The 22016-nt window shown below is 41.5% G+C and overlaps 1 long non-coding RNA gene across 2 annotated transcripts in view; it reads right to left on the reverse strand.

The window, feature by feature from the left end:
- Positions 1 to 22016, reverse strand: part of LOC149473400 (uncharacterized) — a 122380-nt gene that overhangs the window by 11620 nt on the left and 88744 nt on the right. For both annotated transcript variants that reach the window (XR_016313373.1, XR_016313372.1), the window contains exons 2-3: positions 13886 to 13931; positions 8697 to 8898 (exon numbers count right to left, since the gene is read on the reverse strand). This is a non-coding gene — a long non-coding RNA (uncharacterized LOC149473400). The remainder of the gene's footprint in view (positions 1 to 8696; positions 8899 to 13885; positions 13932 to 22016) is intronic.

Genomic DNA, 22016 nt, shown 5'->3' on the forward strand with positions numbered 1-22016 from the left:
GCTGGAAAGGGTTACAAAAGTATCTCCAAAAGCCTTCATGTTCATGTGTTTCCACGGTAAGACAGACGGTCTACAAATGGAGAAAGTTTAGCACTGTTGCTACTCTCCCTGTAAAAATGACTGCAAGAGCACAGCTTAGAATGCTGCATGAGGTAAAGAAGAATCCCAAAGTGTCAGCTAAAGACCTATAGAAATCTCTGGCACATGCTAACATTTTTGTTGACACATCTACAATAAGGAAAACATTAAACAAGAATGGAGTACATGGGAGGACACCACGGAGGAAGCCATTGCTGTCCAAAAAGAATATTGCAGCATGTTTGCAAAAGAGCACCTGGATGTTCCACAGCACTACTGGCAAAATATACTGTGGACAGATGAAACCAAGATTGAGTTGTTTGGGAAGAACACACAACACTATGTGTGGAGAAAAAAAGGCACAGCACACCAACATCAAAAGCTCATCCCCACTGTAAAACATGGCGGAGGGAGCATCATGGTTTGGGGCTGCTTTGCTGCCTCAGGGCCTGGACGGATTGTTGTCAATGATGGGAAAATGAATTCCAGAGTTTATCAAGACATTTTGCAGGAAAACGTACGACCATCTGTCCGCCAACTGAAGCTCCGCAGAGGATGGGTGATGCAACAGGACAATGACCCAAAGCATACAAGTAATTAAACAAAACAATGGCTGCAACAGCACAGAATACGCCTTCTGGAGTGGCCCAGTCAGAGTCCTGACCTCAACCCGACTGAAATGCTGTGGCATGACCTTAAGAGAGCGATTCACACCAGACATCCCAAGAATATTGCTACACTGAAACAGTTTTGTGAAGAGGAGTGGTCCAAAATTACTCCAGATCGTTGTGCAGGTCTCATCTGCAACTACAGGAAATGTTTGGTTGAGGTTATTGCTGCCAAAGGAGGGTCAACCAGTTATTAAGTCCAAAGGTTCACATACTTTTTCCTCCCTTCACTGTGAATGTTTACATGTTATGTGCAATTAAACCATGGCAACATCTAATGTTTGTGTAGTATTATGTTCAGCAGACTGTGTTCTTCTATTGTTGTGACTTAGATGACGTTCAGAGCACATTTTATGCCCAATTCATGCAAAACTCCACGTAATCCCAAGGGGTTCACATACTTCTTCTTGCAACTGTATATATGTATATACATATATATATATATATATTATATATATATATATAAATTTGTAACAGGGCATGGTCTGCATCATCGTGTAGCAAGGGTCTGGAAGCAGCTAGGGTTCCCACCCATGCAGGCTGAGGAACAGGTCTTCCAGTTTTCTCCAGCATTAGTAAATTCTGGTATGGGTATGGAAGCCCAAACACAGGTGACCTGACCAGACTGAAGCCTAGGAGGAAAAGTTGCAGTTATATGCAGAGCAAGACTAAAGGTCAGAGCTGACTTTAATAGCCTGGAAGCTAAAAGATTTTTTGTTTGCTCTTTGAGGCTGGTATCCCTGTGAGGACAACCCTTCTGACTGTGCACATGCAAAATCCCACCTAGAAGGGGAGATGATCTGATTTTTCTCTGCTGGAGTTTTACTTTCATTTTCCTTCCCACCTCCACCCTGTGATTGTACAGTGAAAGAAGAAGTAGCACATTGATGAGATCATCTCTCTGTCACTCTCCCCTCCAATCAGCATGCTTCTTGCACTGCAGCATGCCTGGCTGGTTCTTTTTTCTGCGTCTACTTCCCCTCTCTGAACTCTGCTGTATAGAGACTGCAAAGCTAAGAGATTTTATATCAAATTCAGGTATTTACACTGCTTGCATGTAGACTACATTAATTTATATATTTTTCCTCTGCCTGGAGTTCAGCTTTAGGTTTTAAGTAGGTGTATTTTTACAATAAATATTTGAACATATTTTTCGCAGTTCCTAAAGTAATTCTATTTTTCATGTTACTCTTATTATGGACCAGTAGCAGTGTTACTTCAAGTGGTTGTAAATCCTTAGATATATCTAGTTAAGTGACTGGCCTCAGGTGATACACAGAGATGAAAGCAATCCTCCTAAATAAGTTGTATCTGTTTATCTATAACAGTCTGTCACCTACATACATTTAAAGTGCAGAATTTACACAGGATCTCTCAGCTTTGAAAAGAAGGGGGCAGAGAGCTGATGTTGCACCAGTGAGGAGAGCTCTGAGAGCTGATTGAAGGGAAGGGACACCCCTCTTCACACAAGAGCTGGAGCTATCAATCGTAGGCTGTGCCCTCCTCTGTCACCTTTTTTCTCTTGGTGTCAGAAAAACTAATCAGAAGTCATTCATTCTGATAGCAGAGGAACAAGGCAGCAGACAGAAATGGCACTTAGTGCTCTGGGTTGAGTAAAGCACACACTATAGAAGGGTATGCTTTGCTCAGAATTCATGTCTGGGGTGTATAACCACTTTAAAGTGGTTATAAAGGCTGAAGGTTTTTACCTTCATGCAATCTATGCATGAAGGTAAAAATCCTTCTGTGTGCTGCTTCCCCCTCAGCGCCCCCTTATACTCAACTGAGCCCCCTCTCGATCCAGTGGTGTGTACGAGAGCCTTGGCTGTCCCGGGAGTCCTTCTCCTTATTGGCTGACAGCAGCAGGAGCCATTGGAGACCACCAGAAAAAAGGTGCTATGTGTCTTATGGACACATAGAGCTGGGCTTGGGAGATAGTACACACCAGTTCACCCATAGCAAGCGACTTGCTACTGGGGGCACTGGTCAAGGAGGAGGAGCTAGGAGTGCTGGTGGGGGGACCTGAAAAGAAGAGGATCAGGATCAATGGTTTTGCACAGAGCAGGTAAGTATGACATGTTTTTTTTTTTTTTTTTTTTTTTTTTAAATGAACGTATAATATCACTTAAAGGTAGAACTGAAAAGGTTTTATAAAAAAAGGCTGACAGCTTTTTTATGACAGATAAGAATCTATGTTGATGCGGAGACATGTGGGTGTCTGAAACCCTGGGGTAAGTTCATATCCAGGGACTGCCCCACAGAAATCAGGGCAGTTGGAAGGCAGGGGCGGACTGACCATTCAAGAACTCGGGCATTGCCTGAGGGCCCGGGGTCAGTAGGGGGCCCCATGAAATGCCCCTGGTACCTTTTATAGGCTATTTTTGAGTGTGGGCAAGTACACAGGGGCCCCATTAACCCCTATTGCCCGGGGGCCCCATGAGTTGTCAGTCCGCCCCTGTTGGGAGGTATGGGAGGTTCTTGGAAGGGGTATTTCAGAGCCTCCAGCAAGAAAAATCAGCAGCACGTCACCAAATCTCATTCCAGATCTCTTGAGACTGGCAGTCAGAGGCAACAGTGCCATAGATCTCACACTGCAGATATACAGCTATAAGTCTTTAGGTACAGGAATGCCTAAGCACTCTTGCAACAAAAAGGTAACTCTTTACTGCTCAGGCAAAAGTAACATTCCTAGATGTTCCCTATAACTTGGCAAATCTTAACTTGTAAAATTTAGGTCCAGTTTAAATGATGCCCATCTCACCCACGCTGAAAATATTCAGCAAACGTATGCACTGCAGCCGTTTGAAATAACCACTATAGTCTTACACATGTAAATATGCATACTGGGTTATATTAGCAAAACGTAGGTGTCAAGCTGTAGGTGAAGAACACATGGTGTGGCATTAAGATTAATAAATGATGTGTCTGTCTTTCATCACGTGCGTTATTGAAGAACCCCCCCCTTCGCTACACACACCGTACTGAACATGTCACAGCATTAGACGTGGCTGTCACTGCCAACTAGACAGTAGCAAACATAGTATGTGTGTCAGCATTTGTCATGCATGGCTAGGAAACCTGTCTTCTACAAAGTCTGTAGTTCTGCTTATCACCCATGATAAATCAACCATTATGGACACAGAAAAGATTAAGACAAGCCAAGAGAATTTAACCTCTTCATGCTGTTATGAAAATTAAACAAAAAAGATTGTTCGAAATTTCAGTAATGCAATTTAAGGCACAACTCCAACCAAAACCATTTGTTTTGTTTTCGATAGAACAAGAAAGGTTCTGTTATCTGAAATTTTATTGAGAAGCTTTATGGAATCAATAAAGTAATTTTAGTCATCCTATACAAATAAAGATATATGACAGATCTTTACAGTAATAAATAATCACATGCAACATGTTGTTCATGGTCCTGAACAACAAAAATTTACATTGCTCTGTTGCTATGTGTAGAGGTCAAGAACATGTCCTTCATCTGTTAAAGCTCAACACTAGCCAGAACATATTCCCCTGTTTTGAACAGAACATATAAGGGTTTGAGTCTCTGTCAGGTTTTTACTGCTATCCTTACTAGAGAGATTTCTCTTGTTCTTAGGACATTCTTGTTCTTAGGACATGAAGTGATGGCAAATAGCAACATAGTCAAAGATACATGAGAGAGGACAAGTTAGAGTTTCAACCAAGTATTTATCTCTGTTACTTTGTGCCCCACTGACAACTGCACCCTCCATTTCTTGTCTTGGTCTCACAAGGAGAGGAAATTAGGTCTTTTCCTAATAGGGTCTCTAAAAGCCATAGAGACCTTACAGAAATTTTACCTCCCGCCCACTCCATTCAAATAAGATGGCTTTAGTTAAGCTTTAATTGTGCAAGCAAGACAAAAAGTAATAGTGATGCTTACTTTCAATTTCTAGCAGGAGATAATCCCAAGATGCAACGACTGAAGTTCACAGACAGAAGGAACACTATCTTATGTGGCACGCCTTCATCAGGTGTTAAGCAACAATGAACAAGCAAATATATACAGTAACCATTTGCAAGATTTATTATATACAATTTAGTACAAAAAGGATATACAACTGCTATGCTTGTCAATAAGCAGGGCCGCTGATAAGGCAGTACAGCAGGTCCACCTGCATGGTGCCCAGGCCCCATCAGTTCAACAGGGGTGCCTGTGCGCCTGAAGAGCAGAAGAACCAGCTGTATTGATTTATCGCTGAAACCAATCCTGCTGTTAGCCCCTGCAATGCATCCAGCTTCTTCTCCTCTTCCTCCTTCCAGCTTTCAGCTGCTGCAGGGGGAAACACATGGGGATTGGTTCCAGTATCTGTGCCCACTTTCCCCGGCTCCTGAGTTAATTTATAACTGAAGCATAGTAAACTGCGTTTACTATGCTTCAGGTTGTGAATGATCAGGGAGCTTCTGTGCAGAGCATTTCCTGTTCATTCATCTGCAGTGCAGCTGAGGCTGCAGAGAAAGGGGTTGAGGAATTTATGTCCTTATGCCCTTTCTTTGTCTCACAATGGTCTGTTAAGACCCCTGATATTTCATCAAAGCCCCACTCCCAACAGGGTTGTTAAAAGATTAAAAAAAAAAAAAGTCAGGTAGGCTGTACGGGGCCCCATGATTTCTAACAGCAGCCCTGTCAATAAGGTCTGAGTCCTGAAATGACAATGGTCCAAAAAACACTTTGTTTAAACGAACAACTGATGGTGCTTTTTTACTAGCATCCCTTATCAATCTAATACTCACCTCTGCCACACACCACCATCTTTTTGTTTGTCTGTCAGAATCTTTAGAAGAGAAGTGCTTGGTATGTCTGGATATGGGGGAGCATGCAATCTTTTCCTCTTCCTCGATGCAGTGTTTGGGCCTCAATAGCTAAGACTAGACATTCATGCTAAGCAGTGTGGATGGATGAATCTCTTCTGCTAGCTATTGTATTTCACAGCTGCCTGAATATCCAAACAGTGGTTGCATTTATAGGTTGCAGTCACTGTTCACTCAGGAATTTTCCATGTGGCTCCATCAATTTGTAAACTGAATTTTGCTGAGCCAGCTGAAGCCAACAGGGCCACCCACAGATTGAATTTATGTAAATACAGCAAAAACCGGGCAAAGTTCTAGCTGTGTATGGCTAGCTTAATCAATTGCCAAACCTAAGCACTACCTTATGTGGATGGAGAAAAGGTTTTCTAACCCTGGCATGAAACGTATACAAAGATTAGGCACGGGGCTTTCACGGGTGAACTGGGCAGTGGAGAAGTGTGGAGAAGGTATCCATGGGTAAGTGGGGAAAGGGTTGGTAGCTCTTTTATGAGAGCCTAAATATGAAAGTAACAGGCTACTTTTACAGTCAAAGTTATAAACCAAAACTGTTACAAACCCCATCCTTCAAGCCAGCACTCCTAAAGACCTGAATACACGTACAATTTTTATTTCATTCAACCAGCAAGTTGAACAAAAAAATCTAACAGATCCCTGCATCTGCACAAGTTATGTGGATGGAGGGATCAGCCCACTCCACTATTGTATTCTGACAGTTGGGACTCTCCCATTAGAATACACTAATCAGTGCTGCAGCCATTGGATGCAAGCGCTGATTGAATGCTGGTTTTCCAGCATGACCATTCAACAGAAACTGGTCATTGAACCAGCTTCTATTGAACACAGAAAAGTGCACAAGCACCAAAGGTTGGCCAGTTCCTTCTGAACCAGCTGACTTCAGTATGTGTACCCATCAGATATCTCACTACAACCTTCCACCTGAATAAGTGATAACACAATGCTAATCTTTAGACCATTTTTAGACTATCCGCCAGCAATGCAACCTTCTTCTGCTATGCTTTGGAGAGAATAGTCATTTAAGTTACATGATGTCTTCCTTCTTATCATGATAGATGTATTGTAGGTGAGAGTTGCCACCAAACATGATAGCCAATTGTAATCCTTACATGGTGATTAAGGAGTACGTGCTCTCTTTCTGCAGACATTGGCACAGGCTATCTGATGTCCACAGGCAATGTAGTAGCCTTGTTTCATTGCACAAGAGCAAGATACCATCCAAGAGCAGATCTGTTTTACCTGGCACATGCACCAAACAATACATTTAAGCAGGGGCGGACTGACAACTCATGGGGCCCCTGGGCAATAGGGGATCATGGGGCCCCTGTGTCCTTGCCCAAACTGAAAAAAGCCTATGAAAAAGGTGCCAGGGGCATCTCATGGGGCCCCCTACTGACCCCGGGCCCTCAGGCAGTGCCCGAGTTTCCAAATGGTCAGTCTGCCCCTGCATTTAAGACTACTATTTCGATTCTCTAAGAATGATCAACTGAGAATTTAATGAATATGTAAACCCAACATTTCATATTCTTGATAGGTACCTGCTGTACCAAGTATTTGTAAAAAAAATATCCTGTTTTATTTGTATTGTGTGAAATCCCTAGTGTTCCTGCCAGTCCTTCTGCTTTCCTATCAAAAACTGACCACAATAGGCATGAGAGAACAGTATGATCAGTTCTCTAGCTGTGCTGGGAACTCAGTCGGCTCTCCTCCAATAATCAGACTTCTGCTGACAGGCATCCACTGCGCAGCCATTCACTGGGAAGACCGGTGTATTGCTGTTTCTCCACCCTCATGCAGCTAAGAACAGAGGGTATGTGATCACTTACAAAAGGAGGAAAAGGGTATTTATATGTATTATTCATATCTATGCACAAAATGTTTGCCTTTCATTTCTATTTTAAACTGTATGGGTTGTTTTACAAGGTGAAGGTTTACATATACTATAATTATTATAATTGTTTTAATAGTGATTCTAATAGTGACAATTTAATCAATGATTCATTAAAGAAAAGCCCTGCACTCAGGGAGTATACAGACTGCTACTACTGACCACTCCAGCTAAAAATGCTAGCTTCGCTAGTTAAAAGCTGAACCAATGGCATGAGTCCTTTCTAAACCACTGATTCAGAACTAGCATTTGTGCTTTGGTTTCTCCCTGACTTTCCAAATCTTGTTTCAGGTGGCTGTATCAAAGTACTGAACACAGACTGCTCGACTTTTCAGATGAAGGTCAGCAATGGTGGCCTTCATTTTTTCTTTAATTTTTGATTGCTTACATTTTTCCATGTAGGTCACTGTAATTTGCAGATAATCATGCAGTTGTAGAATGCAAGCATTCTTAAATTGTATAATTCGGACATTCGGGGCAAAAAAGGATTTGCTTAACTAATTGTTTTCTGACCTATTTGCTCACCACCAACCGTAATAAATTAGGTATGCAAAATATGTCAATTGGTACATCCAGCCTAAGATTAGCAAGAATATAAGTTGGAGTTAAAAAGCAAAAAACAATGGGGTTGATTTAATTAAAGAGTAGAGCCTGTTAATTTTGCAAAGCAAATGATAATAAAGTGAAGCTTTGTTCACTTTAAATATCCAATCACGTATGAGGGAAATAAAAAAAAAAAAACAGGATTGTTGCCGGCATATGATTGGAGTATACACAGCTTCATCTTATTTACCAAGCTCAATAAACATTCATTTTAAGTGAACAGTTGTTACTCATTTAGTAAATCAAACCCCATGAGTGTTCACATTCATTGAAAGTCTGTTGTCAGTTGCAGAGATTTTCAGGCATACATACATTCTTTTGCAATTGATTATTCTAACGTCAGTTCTTTTTTATTATTAAAGATGGATAATGTGGGAAAGAGTTAACATTTCTGTCAATGACCCCACTAGATACATTTTCCCTAACTTCCTGTCCCTGTTACACCAGGACAAGATCTGGGGCCCGTTTTTCATATCTCTGTAGCATGGAGATATAGTATCTGTTTCTCTGAGGCCAACCTGTGATATTAGACAATAAAATGAGCCGGATGTTTCAATATTTACAGTATCATCATATCTGATAAAGGAATTAGGATTATGTATTACCTTCGCACCACACCTGTCAGACTGCCAGAAGTCCAGACTATCCAGCTCCACACAACATCTTGTTACAATCTCAGATCATAGGTCAACCTTGAGACATACATTTGACAAGATTCCAGACTGACGTAATGCAGTGCAGAATTCATGTTGCTTACTCAATCAAATGACTGGATTGCAGATAAGTAGTTTGTGCAGTGCTAACAGACTGTAAAAAAACAAAAAAAAATTAATCTTCATTAATTAAGCATGAAAATGATTCACATTTATTTACACAAAGGTTCATTTTTGAGACTAGGATACAGAAGTTAAAAAGCATATTGTATACACACACACACAGAATACTTTGAGGGAATTATCAAAACTGGAGGAGCCAGAATCTGGAGGAGCTGTGCATGGCAACCAATCAGCATCTATCTTTCATTTTTAAAACTTAACTGAACCAGATGAAAACAGAAGCTGATTGGTTACTATGCACAGCTGCTTCTGATTCAGTTTTTATACATTTTCCCATTTGCATTTCTACCACTCAAAAACAGAAGCTGGAAATAATATCCCCTCAGACTGCAACAATGGGTATTAATTGTTACTACATAAGTAGAACATATACTTATGTAGGGATCTGCTGCCTCCTACTGTTTGCATTTGTAAATAGCTGTTGCTTGTTAATTACCTCAGAGTTATTTGAATATAGACAGGTATTTCCTGTCCCTGCTAGCTGGGTCAGAAACCGCAACTGGAGGACTGTGATACTATGTAAAGGGGAGTTTCCAGGAAGTAGAAATAGAACTAAGCCACATATTTCACCCACACCAGAAGCAGAGACTATTATGCAAGTATACCTATGTTATAATAGTTTAACTGCCTATAGCTTCTTGAATATGTTTCTGAATCCTTGTGAAAAGATGCTGATCAGAACTATTCACCTAAAATGTGACCCCTGCCCCTTCACTGCTGCCATTTGTCTCCCATTTGCCCTTTGTCTCCCTTGGTTTTCAGACAGTGTGAGTTCAGGACGCGCACCCATACCCACACAGATGTAAATGGCACTGCATGCATAAAACACCAGTGGCTGTGTCCCAATTAGCATCAGTGTGGATGTCCTGAGCTCACACTGTCTGCGTTCGGGGCTCTGCACCCTCACCCATGTCAGACTGGGAGCAACAGCTGTATCCATGCAGCTTCTGAGTACCAATTGACGTGAGTAGGAGTGCCTGTACAGGGATTCAAGGAACACCTGTGCATCCCTGTGTAACACCCGGCAGAAATACCATTTGCAGGATGTTAAATGGATACAAGATGGCAGTGTCCTGTAGTCCAGTTACACAGACTCTGTTGAAAAGCTTTGTGGGATTTGTTGGCTGATTTTCAAGACTTCACTGTCTGACATGGAGCTAACAAACTACATTTCTGAGAGGGCCTGGCAGATGGACAGGGGCAGATAAATACAGAAGCCCGGGAGGACAGGAAGTGGATGGAAAGAGCTGGAGACACCGGAGATCCCAGCTGGGCCAGACCGCAAAGAGTGGAGGAGAGAGGGAGAGTTACTGACTGTGGACACCGCTGACAGCATTGACACCGCTGAAAAGTCTGGCGGACAGCCCTGCGAGCAGGCAAACTGGTGAGCTGATGTTCTGAATGGTCTCTGAAAGAGGAACCATGAGGAGACGGGGCCCCCATCTACAGAGAGATTTTTCACCACCTGACTGAGATTGGGTTAGAGAATTCCATATTCAAGCCATCTAAGTTGCACATGATACTACCAAGTTCAGTTATTCTCAGCTTTATTATTATCATTTCTCAAGTTACATGTGTTAAGGCCAAAGTTGTTCGGCCTACTAGTTATTATAGTTCCAGCATATAAAATCACAGAGGCCTGCTGCACTATCTGCCATCTGCAGGCCCAGCTGTATTATTGCTCCCTTTATAGGCTGCCCATTCGCCAAGGGGCTCCTGCATTGCTGCATTTTGTCACTTTGGCAAGTGACAAAAGAACCAAACTCCACAATAGTGTGTTTTGCCCATTTCTACTTATTGCCAAATTTTACACCTCATCCCGTGTGAAAGTTTACTATTTAAATGCAACATCACCTAAGGGGACAACTCCTGCCCTTTGTGTTCACCCTATGTTAAGGAACTTCTACCCTTTTGCCTCAAGGAGGATTTGAATCCTTATGTACACAAACTAGGGCCCCATCAAGCGCACAGAAGATCAGACACTGCAGTTAAAGGAACATTAGTCTATTTAAAGGAAGAGCTTTTCTTTCCATCAGAATTGGACTTAGCCCTCAGCTTCTGAGAGCCCAAAGTGAGTTAGCCTCTCTGTTTGGTTTTGTTTTTTTTTTTGTGACTAACTGTGGAAGAGACATCTTAGGACTGGGGCTATCATTTAAATTCTGAATTGCAGGACGTCTGGAACTGATTGAGATTGTGCAATGTTGTGAACTTTACTTGAAGTTACTCAAGTAACAGCTATTATCTTCTGCACATATTTTCCTGTTACTTTACTGTCTCTTCATTTGATAACAATACAACAAAAATATTAGTGCACTCTAAACTGTGTGTGAGTCTATTTCATGGTTGCAGCCAGAGGATTCTTCTGGCCAAAGATTTAAGGTGGTGTCAGCAGGGTTGGGCTTTCAGAGAGGGGTCAGGAAAGACAGGGAACCCAAAGATTACTCAGTGGCCCCTCAGGGGATAGTGCTACATCTGATAAGGTAAACATGGCCCTACCAAGGGTGTACACTTTAGTACACCCTATATGAATGAGGCCTTAGTAGGACTTTAGCAGGCATTTTGTAAGTTATATTGTGTTTATGTGTGCAACTCATCATTCTGCACTCCTGTGACCTATTTTCACGTTCATCCGGTCCAGGCTCCGGAGAGATCCCGACTTTAAAGTTGGGATCCACCCAGATCCCTGACTGGCAGCTGGCTAAGCCTCTCAGCAAGCCACTGAGAGCCTGAGCCAGCTGCTCCCACCCCCTCTATAGCCCAGTGCTCCAGTGAGCGCTGGAGGGGCAGAATGGAGAGCTGGTGACTGACAGTCACCGACTCTCTGTTCACTGAAGACTGAGAACTGAGCAGTCAGCAGTCTTAGAAGCAGCAGGGGACAGATGTAGCATCAGACCTATGCTGTATCCACCTAGGTGAGTATGACTGTTTATTTTTTCAAATTCCCAAACACCTCTTAAAGTATTTTTAGTGAAAACTGTGAATTGATAAACATTTCTGTAATTATTGACTCAAAAAATCAGTAGCACCTTTTTTCCATTTACAGGCCATTTGCTTTCTGAAAATGTATGGTTTGGGGGGGGGGGGGAGGGGGTAGTCTTCGCAAAAGGTGTACTTTAAAATTTACAAATATTTGTTATTTACTACTCAGCACAATTTTAGGCTTGTTCACACTACAGTGACTTTGGATCCAACTTGTGAGACCCGAAGTCGCGTGACATGTGAAATCCCATGTTAGTCAGAGAAAGCTGTCTTAATTAGTACTACTGAAGTTGCTATGACTTTAGAAAAGGTTCCTGTACTACTTCAAGACGACATCTATCAGACTTGTTCCCATAGACTTTGATGGAAGTCGCCTCCAAGTCAGATCTTCATTTATATTGATATGACTTGGATCCGACATTAGAAGAAGATTACCTATCAAAGTTACATGGCATGAAAGTTGTGCATCAAGTTGCATCAAAATCGTACTCAAGTTGCATCAAGCTGCTAGCGAATCACCAGGAATTCGCATGGCCAAGTCGTACTGTAGGTTACAGTAGTGTGAACTGAGCCTTAGCTTTGTATATTTAAGTAAGTTTTACTGTGTTTGTGTCTGATAATAATAATTTTTGTGAAAATATTCTTTTGATAAACATTTGCGCAAATATTACAGGGCCTAAAAAATCAATAGTACCTTCTGTTCATTCTACTGGTCCTATGCTTTCAGAAAATGTGTGGTTTAGGGGTCTTTAACAAACTCTGAAAGCTGTAAGTGGAAAATAAAAAAACTATAGAAAAACTTCAAAAATGGTCTGGCCACCTGAGTTTAAAAGCGGAGCGCAGGTCCTGGCAGCGAAAGGGTTCTTGTTCTTTCCAATTCTAAAAACTAAAAAACAAACCCTGGAATTATTAAAGACTGGCACAGACAGATTTTTGCAAAAGTGTTTTGCGTGCATTCTAAAAGTGGTTCATGTATACATCAAATTCATGTACATGTCTAGAACTTGAATTTGGCGCATGCTGTAACACTTTTAGAATGCACGTGAGACATTCCCAGAAAATCTGTCTGTGCCAGAGTCTTTCTCTACAAGACAGTTGGTCTTAATTATCTCCACTTTTGTAAGATACCGACAGTCAGTATTTTATTTTGAAGTTGGCTCAGGCATTGTGCCACAATGTAAAATTGACATATTTTAGAACTACTTGAATTTGGCGTTCAAGTCGCCATCAAATACAAAAGCGTCATATATGCTTCACAATTTTGGCACAATACATTAAAAAGAAGGATTAAAAGAGAAGTATGGGATTTTTTTTTTTCAAAATTATACTTACCTACAGTAGGTGGATTGGTCCAATGCTGCATCTGTTTCCCGCCGGCGCTAATGGTGGGAACTCAGCGATCACATGACCGCCAATCGCTGAGTTCTCACCGTTGCTGTGAGCAGAGAGCGGTGACTGTTACATGACCGTCGATTGCTGAGTTCTCACCGGTGCTGTGCGCAGAGAGCAGTGACTGTCAGTCACCGCTCTCTACTCTGTTCTCCATACGCTCACTGAAGACCTGGGCTGTGGAAGGCGAGGGAGCTAGCAGTGGATCACTGAGAGGCTGAGCCAGGTGCCACTCCAGACTCTAGGGTGTATTCCGACTTTAAAGTCGGGATCTTTCCCCAGCCTGGACTGGCTACATGACATCAGCCAACAGCGGACTTCAGCTGAAGACTGGTCACAGGAGTGCAGAACGAACTGCACTCCTGTGATCCACATAAGAAATACAGCCAAAAGAACTTTAGTTACACATCATGGGATTCATGATGCATAGGGCTGGTTTGCAAAGTAGTAGACACAGGTTATTATTGAATTTAAAGAACAACCAAACCCCAAAAATGTAATATTTTGCAGCTTTCCTGTTCTTAGAATTGGTGGTTGTATTCGTTTTCATTTTGCATGCTAGGAATGGTTTCATCAAGCACAGAAAATACCTGTTTGTCTTGCCAGAAATGCAGTGTCTCTGTCATCGCCTGTGAGCTGAAAAGACAGAAAAAAACAATGTTATATTTCTTGTATAATATATATATATAATATAATCCCATCAACTATCATGTAAAGGAGATGAACAAAGGCAAACATGTTTAAAGTCCAGTCTGTGTGACCACCTTGGCAGCCTCCATACATACAATGGCATGTAATATGAGTGTACCCATGAAGCAACAGAAGGTTTAGATATGCTTTAACACATTTATGATTTATGTGTTAGATAGCAGTGAAATGAATGCATTTCTATAACTATAGTTAATACACAGCTAGTTCTGTGGCCGACAGGCTTGAAAATACTGTAAATAGGGTAGATGTCAAATGTGGTTCTGTGATAGCAATGTGCACTGACAAAGCATTGTACATTATAATTAGTCAGTACAGATTACATAGGGCAATTACCGGAAAATTATCTCTAAATGGTTCCGTCTAACATCATAATTGTTGTATTTGCACCATAAAAGTGTCCATATACAGGCTGAAAATAGCAAGCAATGCAAATGATTAAAGCATCACTAGAAAAAAATGATGCAATGATAAGACTGTGTGGTGGTTAGTATGGTTGCAATAACAAGCAGTTTTTCTCTGTAGGGAAGAGTTGCTTCTAACAATCAAAAATCATATTACAACCAGGCACCAGTTACATTGAGGTACAGGAGGACAATGTCATGATCATGCGCAATGCGATATAAGGAAGAACAAACCTTTATCTCATCGTTCATTTACCCATTCATGGCACAAAATGTTGTGGCTGACCCACCTAACCAGACTCTTGCTAATATATGATATTGTATGACTAAAAACTGGTCATTTAACATCCATTTTTTAAATTATTGTATAATGATTTATTCTGGAAAATATGAATCTTAAAGCTGTTGTAAGTTTTTAATTACTAATATAAAAAAGATGGTATACTTACTTTACTTGCTTTACTTACTGTAGAAAGGTATTTACAGTATGGACCCCAAACTTCCTTTTCTGGGGTCCCCCGCCAACACTCTTGACTCCTCCTCTTCTCCATGTGCAACCATAGGTGGCACACATGTGGGTTAGCTCCTGTGCGGGTCTGTGTGTGTCCTTTGATACACACAGTGTGGCTCTAGACCAGCCTCCCACTCTCTGCTCACCAGATTTGACTAACAGGAACAGGAGCCAATGAATAGCTGCCACTGCTCTCAGCCAAGCCTGCAAGAGAGGGGAGAGAAGAGAAAAGACCTGCAGATGAGCACAGTGCTGGATTGTTACGGGACTCAATTAAGTATTTAGGTATAGTGTGGGGGGGGGGTGCGAAACAGCTACTAAAAGATTTTTTTTACCTTAATGCATAAGATGCATTAAGGTAAAAAAAAACAATTTGACTTTGGAACCACTTTATGGCAGAACTAAAGGCAAAACTTGTTTTTTCATTGTATGCAGAGTAAAGGAGGGATATAACCCCTGTCATTTTTTTTTTGTTCTGTTTTTCATCTGTGTCCCATTGGGGAGATTTCCCTTCACTTCTGGTTCCATAGCAAAAATGGGAGGTGAGATGAAATTCCATCAAAGTGAAGGAAATCCCTGGTTGTCACCAGGGTCACCATAACTAGTATCACCATTGGAAGATTTCCCCTCTATTACTGTTCTGGGGACAATCCAAAATTTGGAATTTTCTTTTACCTTAACTTTCAGGAAACGGGAACAGAACAAATAGGGTGAATTTCTGTAAGGGGGTACAAAAAGCAATAAAAACCTTATAAGTGCCCTATTTCCTCTCCACTCTATCAAAAACAAACAAAATAAAAATGTTTGCCTTTATTTAAACTTTAGGTTAGTTTTCCAAAAACAGCCAGGGTGCTTTGACAGCCTGGGGTGCTGTCTGTGTTCCCCTGGGTTAGCGCAAGCATGGGACCCAAGTTACTCTGAATCGGCATCATAAGTTGCCATGGTGCAGGCAAGCTGGCCACGATCGCCATAACAACCAATGATGCTGTAAGATCAGAATGCATGGCGTCATTTGTTGCTATGATGATGGTGGCTGACCTGCCCACACCATAGCAACACATGATGCTGATCCAGGGCAAGTGGCTTGCAGGGATGCCCCAGCATTCAGTACTAGATAAAAGTTTGCCTCTATCAGACCTCCTCCACCTACCATCTTCTGCCACGTTGCCGGAGCCAAAAGGTAGGGCTTTGATGTGAAGAACGGACTGTGTGATTGTGGGTCTCTGTGATGGGGGGGTCTATGTGATTGGGAGCTTTGTGATGGGGATGCTGTGTGACTGGTGGTCTCTGTGATGGGGGACTGTGTGATTGGGGGGGGGGGCTCTGTGATGGGAGGACTCTCTGGTTATGGGAAGGATCTGATGTATGGGGTGACTCTGATGTGGTGGGGGCTTTCATGTTTAGGGGAGCCTCTGATGTGCGGGGGGTTCTGGTTTGATGGAGGGAATCTGGTGTGAAGGGGTGACTCTGATGTGATGGGGGAGACCTCTGATGTGATGAGGGAACTCTGATGCATGGGTGGGAGGGGGGGCCTGAGGGGGCGTGGGGACCTCTGATGTGATAGGGGAACCTCTAACATAAAGTGGGGCTTCTGATAAGAAGTTAGTTTCATCAAGATGTTGTGTGCATTGTCCTGGACTCAGGTTCCCCATTGATAAATAACTTTTACATTTTTTACATTTTAAATTGGGGTGCTTCAAGACTTTGCATACTTTTAAAGGGTGTTGTGAATGTGAAAACTTTGATAAATGCTGTTTCAGAGTGAAAATGAAAATAATTCAGCAAGGTAAAACACTCTTTTTCATTTACATGGGTCTTACTGCCTTACGTTAAATGAGAAAAGCTTTCTTAACATGTTTCAGTTTGATCATTACTAAGCAAATACCAGACAAAAAAGTATCAGCAGTTTTGTAACCACAGAGGGGTGACAGCAGCACACATAGCAGCACGTAACTATGATATGCCTACTGACCTATGAATTAACACGCAAAGGGAAAACCCTGCCCTGTACCTTTGCTCTCCGGATGAGAAATGTTTACATAAACGCTGGCTTACATATTGCTAAAATCATTTCCCATGAAAAACAGTCAATATATTAAAAAAACATAAAATAATACTTATATTTTAAATTATTATAAAATAGTCCATTTTCAGTGGTCTATAGCTACATAAGAGAGATCCGTGTTTACTGTGCATATGTCTGAACTTCATATGTATTTTTGGAGGATGTGTTTCAGAGCCATTTGTGTATGTTTGGGCAGAATATGTAATATAAAATCAGTGTCTCTGCTGCACGAAAGCCAAGAAGTGCTGGCAGCCTTGCCTGCTGGACTCCCCCACTTATATTTATAACTTAAAGGGTTAGTACACCTTTACTTACTTTTTCCAAAAACCTCCCTATGTATTGCAATGTCCTCAATAAATTCCCCCCCCCCCCATCTCTTTCATGCTGACATCTTTAAAACTCTGGCACATGCGCATATGCACTGCAGGTATCTAGGACCTGGAAGAGACCAGCAGTGTATATGAGCACACACTAGGATTTCTGTGTGTGCGCAAAAATGCTGCCATCTCATGGCAGGTTACCAGTATACAAATGTGCCATGCATGCTCACTAGCCATGCATATTTGTGGCTTAGAAACACAACTGCCTCCTGGGATGGATGTGAAGTAGCTCTCCCAAGAAGCAGTAGGACCTGGTCTAGGCCAGAAACCCAGAGGTGCTGCTTTGATACACAATATAATGTATACATAAAAGGTAAAATAATAATTTTTAGGTTTTCTGTAAGGGGGAAGAGGGAGGGAGAGGAAGAAAAAAACTTGAGTTTAGTTCCCCTTTATCAAGCTGTGCTCCATTTTGTAAAAGAATGCTTAAAAAGTGTTGCCCCGGAAAATCATGAAGAGCACACAGCCTTTTTTCCTTACCCACACATGTGCAGTCTGCTCTTTTTCACTGTCATAGAATCCTGAGCTGTGTTACAAAACCGAGCACAGCATTTTAATGTTTTGAGGACACTGTAATACATACTGTAGGGAGGTTTGGGCCAAAGTAAGTAAAGGTGAACTAACCCTTTAAGTTATAGAGATAGGGAGGTTTGTGGTTTAAATGTCTTTAACTGAAGCCATGGACCCTAGTACAAACTAACATCTGATATAACAGATAAACAGTATACTGTATATAACAAACGTTAGTAAATTCACACTGGGTTTTTCATCATTCTATTAAAAGTTGTGATTCTACTACAGTGCTACGCGACATATGAGATGCCAGAACACCAGTTCATTGAAGTTTAGCATCCTGAAGGACTAGCATGGTGTAACCCTAAATCCAAAGACTCCAAAATACTGAGCCCTGGCATCACAGATTATTGGTACGCGGAAAGTAGAAAAAGAACCACTTTACACCTGTCTATTAAAACGTAACCTTGATTCTGCTGTGTGGTACATCAGGTGTGGAAAAGTTGATGTAACTATATGGCTGTTAGATTTTGGCACCATTACGTTTCATACTCATAAGGTAGCTACAGATGTTTAAGGGCTAAATTAGTATTAGGGAGAAGGTTTAAGTGCATGTAAACCCTAACAATGGATTTCTATTATTTGTTCCCATTTGGTCTGAAAGCATGTTATGTCTGTTTGATAAATGGAAATAAAAAAATGTTGACCCTACCAGAAATCTAATGAGCTTTCAAGTTCCTGTGCACTCAGGACAGGAAGGATGTTGCTAGCAGGATCACAAGGTGAAATTAAGGAAACAAGGGCCTGAATAAAGAAAAGTAATGCAGCCACTACTTCAAAGGACTGGTATGCACAGTGTATTACCTTTTTTGTTCTTTAGATATGCTTAACGGTTAGGTCATGAACACCCTTGGGATACACAGTTAGGCCTTGTTCACATAGGGCTATTCCATCAGTGCCCCTTGCAGGGCCGTATTTTTCCAGCTAGAGGATACACAGGTGCAGGGGCGGACTGACAACTCATGGGGCCCCCGGGCAATAGGGGATCATGGGGCCCCTGTGTCCTCGCCCAAAACCCAAAAAAGCCTATGAAAAAGCCAATGAAAGGTACCAGGGGCAGCTCATGGGGCCCCCTACTGAGCCCGGGCCCTCGGGCAGTGCCAGAGTGCTCAAATGGTCAGTCCGCCCCTGCACAGGTGTTGCATGCACCCCTCTGCTGCACCCACACCCACATGGATGTCATTTCTGGATAACAACAGAGAACAATGGGACACTGCCAAAGGGATGCATGCAACACCTGTACATCCCTGTATTTGACAGAACAAAGCCCTGCATGGGGCATGCATGGAATTATCTGTGTGAATGAGGCCTTAAGCAGTTTATTTTAAAGGTTAAGGAGTTATGTGTTAGGGTGAAGTTAAAGGTTAAAATGTTACTAAACCTACACAGTAAAATCAGTCTGTATATGCAGGAAAGTGTGCCTGTTATACTCACTGTGGAACCTAAGGGGTTAATCCTCTGTATTGTGTAAAAAGGCTGTTTGATCCTGTCTTCTCTGATCCTCCCCTTCTTTTGCTGTCCCCAATCCATCTTCCATATTTAGAGCAGCAGTGGCAAGTCTGCACATGCTCTATTTGGTGTGTATTGGTAGAGAATTTTTTTTGTTTGTGTTTTTTTGGAGGGTGCATGTGATCAGCACAGGGCCAATCAGCATTGTCCAGACAGAAAGTCTGGGGTTATGCAGCCTAATAGGACAGTCAGGGGAGAATTAAAACTCCTCCTACAAGCTTTAACCAGTGCTCTGGACACTGATAGAAGTCACAAGACTGCTATATACTGCTGATGATAAAAGGTATTTAGAAGTTTATATTTACATGCATCTCCATGTTCTGTGTACTGTGGAAGACTGGATACAGTGAATGCAGGGTCCTGGGTTTTGTAACAGCTTAAGGATATTGATACACACATTGTAATTCACAATTAGTTTTGACAAAAGTGGGGTTGCTGCTTTTAGTAAATATGTTTGTGCTGTGTAAACTAATGCAATTGTTTAATTTCTTTTCAAAATATGTAGAGTTAGACAAATACCTTCTAAACAATGAATTAGTGTACAGAGTTCCTCCTGCTAAATTAATTTTTTGATCTGCTGTAGTAAAATAAAAGCTTTTGCATTTTAGAGGTAGTTTTTCAGTCATATGAGTTTTCCTTATACACCTAAAACAAGTCAAACCTCTTGCACTGTTTGCATTAGCACTATACTTTGTACCCATATAAATCAGATTATCAGTAACCTGATAAAACTGATAGATGCATAGACAGCTAAAAAACAGGAATTTTTTTTAAGTATCTGCAAAGAAATAGTGATTTTCATTATACTGTATATCCCCAGGTATAATTTAATACATATATTTCTTCTAAATAAAAAAATCCACACCACAGTTTAGGGCAGTAGAATGAGGTTGGTCTGAAGCATAAATATAATTCAAAAATGTGATTATGTTCATTCTAAATTCCTGCCGCATGCTTTTGCTGGAGACTTGTAATCACTCTGTCACAGTGTATTGGACATTTGCCAAAGCCAGACCTGAGACAAAATTAATATTACGATATTTAAAAGGCTGATAGTATGAGGATATTAAGGTGAAGTATCCCCATTCTATTTAAAATAGATCCTATGGTTTAGGGAAACACTTGAACTGCATGTGGAGGCTAAAGTGAAATAAATGCTACACTGTAAATACTCATCTGTACTGAGCCACTCAGTATTTTGTATGTGACTTTATGTAGTCCACCTAGAAATGTAAAGAACATTTAGTTTGGGGTTCGGGTGTTGCTTACATTGGGGAAGATTTACTAAAACTGGTGCACTCTGAATCTGGTGCAGCCATGCATGGTAGCCAATCAGTGTCCATCTTCAGATTGTTCAATTAAACTTTGAGGCCCAGGTCCCATACAGCAGAGGAGGCAGTATTTCCTTATTGGTGGCCCTGTACAAAGTTAAATAAATATGCACTATAATTTAATTGAGCTCTACAGTTATGATAACAAGACATAACTTGGTATTGTGCAAAAATGAAATTCCTCATAACTCATGGTTAACACCAAACACCCTTGGGATACCACTAACTTAAGATGATCACACTTGTTTGACAAAAAAAAACCTCTGTAAGCAGTAAAATACGATATTGCTTGAATGCCCTCAGAAATATGTGCTAAATTATCAGATATGAACACTCCCAAACTTGGGCTAGGAAACAAGAAACTCAGGCTGCAGTTGATGCCAGAGAAGATTAAATAGTGCAAATGGATTAGAGTGTTGTTGAGGTCTAGCCGAGCTCAGAATCAGTTCAGAGGTCAACAGGTGAATAATGAAGTATAAAAATTGGAGTCCAGTGTTGTGGCATAAATAGTGCAAGTTGAGAGCACATAGAATCAGGAAACCAGCCAAAATTCAGATCCAGGGAGACAAACGAATCACGGGAGATAAGATCAGGCATAGACTATCCAGAACAGGACACAGGTGACAAGGTCATGTGCCATGGGAGGACAAGAGAAAAGAAGTCACACAGCAGAAAAAATACCAGAGTCTGGACAGGTCCAAAAGAACCTCAGGAAACCATTGACACAAGGTACAGGATTACAACCATCCAGCAACCACACAGTTCGAAAGAAGAGGAGGACTCAGAAGAGGGGCAGCTAGGAGGTGGTTAACTGAGAGAAGACCACCCAGCAGATAAAAAAAATCATGCAAGCAGAAAAGCCCAGCATATGATCGACCATAAGGCAGATGACTGACAAATAACTGTGCAGTGGATGGAACACCAGCTGGTGGATGGGTGTCAGGCAACTGACGAGTAAGTAATAGGGAGAACAACAACCCACACAGAAGAGCCCACAGATGAGACAGCTGATCAGTGGTTCAGTACATGAGCAAATGATAGGAGGCCAACCATTGCAGGACCACCCTACCGTACAAGCAGGCCAACCATTGCAGGACCATCCTACCGTACAAGCAGATAGTAAGGATAGTTTTTTAACAGCATACGTAATCAACCATTGCATGCTGGGAATGGTATTTATATTTTAAAAGCACATGGGTTCAGTGTCTTTCCCGGAAGCGGATTGCACCAGACAGGATGG

This window comes from Staurois parvus, unplaced genomic scaffold (genome assembly GCF_062004578.1).
Source record: "Staurois parvus isolate SC_StPar_1 unplaced genomic scaffold, SC_StPar_1.0 ptg000017l, whole genome shotgun sequence".
Taxonomy (NCBI): domain Eukaryota; kingdom Metazoa; phylum Chordata; class Amphibia; order Anura; family Ranidae; genus Staurois; species Staurois parvus.